The sequence below is a fragment of the Chiloscyllium plagiosum genome, unplaced genomic scaffold, assembly GCF_037043375.1.
Source record: "Chiloscyllium plagiosum isolate Xiang-an unplaced genomic scaffold, Cpla_swu_hap1 HiC_scaffold_7, whole genome shotgun sequence".
In the NCBI taxonomy this organism is placed as follows: Eukaryota; Metazoa; Chordata; class Chondrichthyes; order Orectolobiformes; family Hemiscylliidae; genus Chiloscyllium; species Chiloscyllium plagiosum.
In genome coordinates, this window is record NW_028270145.1 from 110,406,270 (window position 1) to 110,410,936 (window position 4,667).

Below are 4,667 nucleotides of genomic sequence, written 5' to 3' on the forward strand. Positions count from 1 at the left end.
ATATTTGACCTTTAGCATTAAAAAAAAAGTTTGATCGTTCATTTCTCTATTCTAAACAACTGGTGCCAGTTACATTGTTAAGTTTAAATTGAGAATGATAGACTTGTTACTATTCAAGCACATTAAAAGGGGTTTAGGGCAATGGTGGATAATATGGAAGTAAGGAGTATGGATGCTGGAGATCCGAAACAAACCAAAACAGAAATTGCTGAGGGAACTCAAAACATTAACTGTTTCTCTCGCCAGAAAAGCTGCCCGACCTGCTGTGTTTCTCCAGCATTCAGATTTCCAGCATCTGCAGTATTCTGCCTTTAGTTGAGTGACCAAGACACTTCCATAAGTACAGTGACCATTACTTTTGTTCTTTTTTTTAAAATGTATTCATTTGCGGGATGAAAGTGTCACTGGCCATGTTTAATTACCCATCCCTAGTTCACCCTTGAGATGGTGGGGGTGAGCTGCCTTCTTGAACCATTACAGTTCATGTGCTGTGGATTGACCCACAATGCTATTAGGGAGGAAATTCCAGGATTTTGACCCAGGGACAGCAAAGGAACGGCGATATATTTCCAAGTCAGGACGGTTAGTTGTATATGGGAACACCACCTCTTGAAGGTGGTGGCGTTCCCATATATCTGCTGCCCTTGTACTTCGAGATGGAAGTCGTCGTGTTTTTGGATACACAATACTGCAGATGTGGTCTTACCAATGCCTAGGAGATTGTGAGAACTGCAGATGCTGAAGAATCAGAGTCAAAAAGTGTGGCGCTGGAAAAGCACAGCAAGTCAGGCAGCATCCAAAAAGCAATTCCCAATTCCTCCGCCTCCGTAGTATCTGCTCCCAGGAGGAGCAATTCCACCCCAGGACATCCCAGACGGCCTCCAACTTCAAGAACTACCATTTCCCCTTCCACGTGATCAACAATGCCCTCCAGCACATCTCCTCCACTTCCCGCACCTCCACCCTTGAACCCCGCCCCTTCAACCTCAACAAGAACAGAACCTCCCTGTCCTCACCTTCCACCCCACCAACCTCTGATACAATGCATCATCACCTGCCATTTCTGCCACCTACAGTCAGATCACACCCACCAAGGATATATTCCGCCCCCCCCCCCCCCAACCCCTATCCACAGAGACCATTCCCTCCATGACTCCTTCATTAGGTCCACGGCCCCCACCCTCCACTCTCAGCATCTTTCCCTGCCACCACAAGAGGCGTAAAACCTGAGCCCACACCTCCCTCTTCAACTCCATCCAAGGCCCCAAGGATCCTTCCACATCATCTGGCAGAGATTTTCCTGCACATCTGAACACCTCATCTGCTATTTCCATTGCTCTCAATGTGGTCTCCTGCATACTGGGGAGACAGGACACCAACTCATGGAATGTTTCAGATAACATCTCTGGGACATTTGCGCCAACCAACCTCACCACCCTGTGGCTAACTACTTCAACTCCCCCTCCCACTCCTCCAAGGACATGCAAGTTCTGGGCCTCCTCCACTGTCAAATCCTAGCCTGGAGGAAGAACGCTTCATCTTCCACCTTTGGACTCTTCAACCACACAGGATCAACATCAACATCACCAATTTACTTGCTTCCCCTTCCCCTACCTCATCCCAGATCCAACCCTCCAACTCGGCACCGCCCTCTTGAACTGTCCTACCTGTCCACCTTCCTTCCCACCTATCTGCTCCACCTTCCCCTCTGACCTATCACTATCCCCTTCTACCTATCGCAATCCCACCTACCTTCCCCCACAACCTCACCCTCTTATTTATCCCTCAACCCCCTTTCTCCACCCCATTCCTGATGAAGGGCTTATGCAGGTCAACTGTCCCACTCCTGGGATGCTGCCTGACCTGCTGTGCTTTTCCAGCACCACACATTTCAACTTTTACCAACGCCTGTATAACCGAAGCATAACCTCCCTATTTTTGCATTCAATTCCCCTTGCAATAATCCATAACATTCTATTAACTTTCCTAAATGGCTTATTATAACTGCATACTAGCCTTTTGAGATTCATGCACCGGAACACCCAGAGCTCTCTGCATCCAAGTTCTGAACATTCAGATATGCGTTTTTTTTGTTCTGCAAACATAGACAATTTCACACTTTTCCACATTGTACTTTGAATATCAAATTTCTACTACCGACAAGATGCACTGCAGATATTCATCAAAGATCCTGAGACAGCATTTTCCAAGTGCAAAACCACTCCCAACCAAGGACCAGGGCAGCAGTTACATTGGAACACCACCCCCTGCAAGTCCCATTCTGAGCCAATCACCATCCTGACATGGAAATATATCATCGTTCCTTCAATGTTGCTGGGACATAATCCCAGAATTCCCTAAGGATATTGTGGGTCTACTTAAAGAAGGTATCTCACCTCCACCTTCCTAACAGCAACTAGGCAATAAATGCTGTCCCAGCCAGCGACGCCCACATCCCATGTGTGAAAGAAAAAAAAACAAATTTGCCAGGTCTTTGCTCACTCAATTTTTTATTGGTTTATTGACAGAATAATTGATATATTTATTGTCAGTTGTATTGAAATACCATGAAAAGCTTTGTTCACGAGTTGTAATGACAAATCATAGTAAGCAAGGATGTACAGAACAAAAAGATTTAGACGGAGGCATACAGGTTACATTGCACAGGGCTTACAAGAGAGATGAACATTAGCAAGGTCAGCATTATTTGAGGCCAGACAGTCATAGATTCACAGATGTACAGCATGGAAACGGATCCTTCAGTCCAACCCATCCATGCCGATCAGATATCCCAACCCAATTTAGTCCCACCTGCCAGCACACAGCCCATATCCCGCCAAACCCTTCCTATTCATATACCCATCCAAATGCCTTTTAAATGTTGTAATTGTACTAGTCTCCACCACTTCCTCTGGCAGCTTATTCCATACACGTTCAACTCTCTGCATGAAAAAGGTGCTCCTTAGTTCTCTTTTCTATCTTTCCCCTCTCACCCTAAACCTATGCCCTCTAGTTCTGGACTCCCCCCCCCCCCCCCCATAGAAAAGACTTTATCTATTTATCCTATCCATGCCCCTCATAATTTTGTAAACCTCTATAAGGTCACCCCTCAGCCTCCAATGTTCCAGGCAAAACAGCCCCAGCCTGTTCAGCCTCTCCCTATAGCTGCACTCAATAGTACAAGAACAGCCAGGAAGAAGCTGTCCCTGAACCTACTGGTCAGTACGTTCAGGCTTCTGTATCTTTTGCCTGCCAGGAAAGGCTGTAGGAGATCATTATTGGGGTGGGATGGGTCTTTGATGATGTTGGCAGCCTTTCCATGGCAGCGAGCCATGTAAATGGAGTCCATGGATGGAAGGTTTGCTTTATGACGGTCTGCCCTGTGCACATCACCCTCTGTAGGGCAGAGCAGTTGCCATACCAGGCCGTAATGCAACCAGACAGTATGCTTTCAATGGTGCATCTGTAAAAAGTTAAAAGTCACACAACCCCAGGTTAGAGTCCAACAGGTTTTATATGGAGGCACTAGCTTTCGAAGCACCTTAGCGCCTCCAAATAAACCTACTGGATGATAAAAAATCATACAACACCAGGCTAAGTTTGTCCACCCCAGTCCAACACCAGCAACTCCAAATCATGGCCTCTGTAAAAGCTGGTGAGGGTCCTTATGTATAACATGGAGTTGGGTCTCAGATCAGCCACTGTCTCAATGAAAAATGGAACAGAGTCGTGTACTTTTAACGTCAAATTATTAATGACAGGGAAATGAACCAGAAATATAAAATATTGAGGGTTTTTTCCCCCTGGATGATAATCACAAAATAGTTAATTACTTAAGAAACTAGTCTCACCCCTGGTTGGTTTTACCAATCATTGTGTAAAACACGAGATTGTAAATATTTTCAGATAGAAAGCGGCCTAAAGTAAATAAATAATGAATAGTTTATATTTAAAATGTGGTGGTAAAAAGGGGATTGTTGACACTGACGGACCGAGCCAGGCACCAAATGAGGGAAGAGGTTTAGAGACAAACACAAAAGGTACATCCAGCTGAGAAATTAAACAGGACGGTTCAAAGTTTTAAAATATTTATACTTTTAAAGAAAAACAAACAAACCTCAGCTCCGAAACTCTCACTTCCTGTTGCTGCCACCCGACCGTCCACGATCTCAGTCTCCAGGAGAACAAGAGGTTCCTCACAATCGTTCCGGACACCAACCCAACACCTTGGCTATGACAGAGAGCTTTGAATAAATAGGAAAATATTCTGCTGGTTACACCTGAACTCTTGGAATTAATTGGCTTTTTCATATGAAATTCACCTACACCCTTTCAGTCTTATATTTTCCTTATTCCGAATAAAAATGTTTTACACTTTTCTTCCAAATAACATCACAATTTTCTACTTTTCCTGCACTACTGAAATAATGATATTTTCTGATCAATCTGTTTTGAGATATTGCACCAGGTTGGATTTGAACCCCATTTCTTCCTAGATCAGAGGTAGGGACACTACCACTGTACCACAAGAACCCTACCACTAAACCAACTATGCTTTGAACCCCAACTTTCAAAATAGAATCGTAAATATAGAATCACAAAATGTACCTGGAAACTTCTTGAAAATGGTTACAAATTTACTGCAGGATAGTTCACACAAAGTCTAC

At 44.4% G+C, this 4,667-nt stretch overlaps 1 protein-coding gene across 2 annotated transcripts in view; it reads right to left on the minus strand.

Annotated features, from left to right (window-relative positions):
• nhej1 (nonhomologous end-joining factor 1) overlaps nucleotides 1-4,190 on the minus strand; it is a 300,941-nt gene extending 296,751 nt beyond the window's left edge. For both annotated transcript variants that reach the window (XM_043694287.2, XM_087989352.1), the window contains exon 1: nucleotides 4,118-4,190. The gene's annotated coding sequence lies outside the window, so the exon portion shown is untranslated. The remainder of the gene's footprint in view (nucleotides 1-4,117) is intronic.
• Nucleotides 4,191-4,667: the final 477 nt, after the last annotated feature.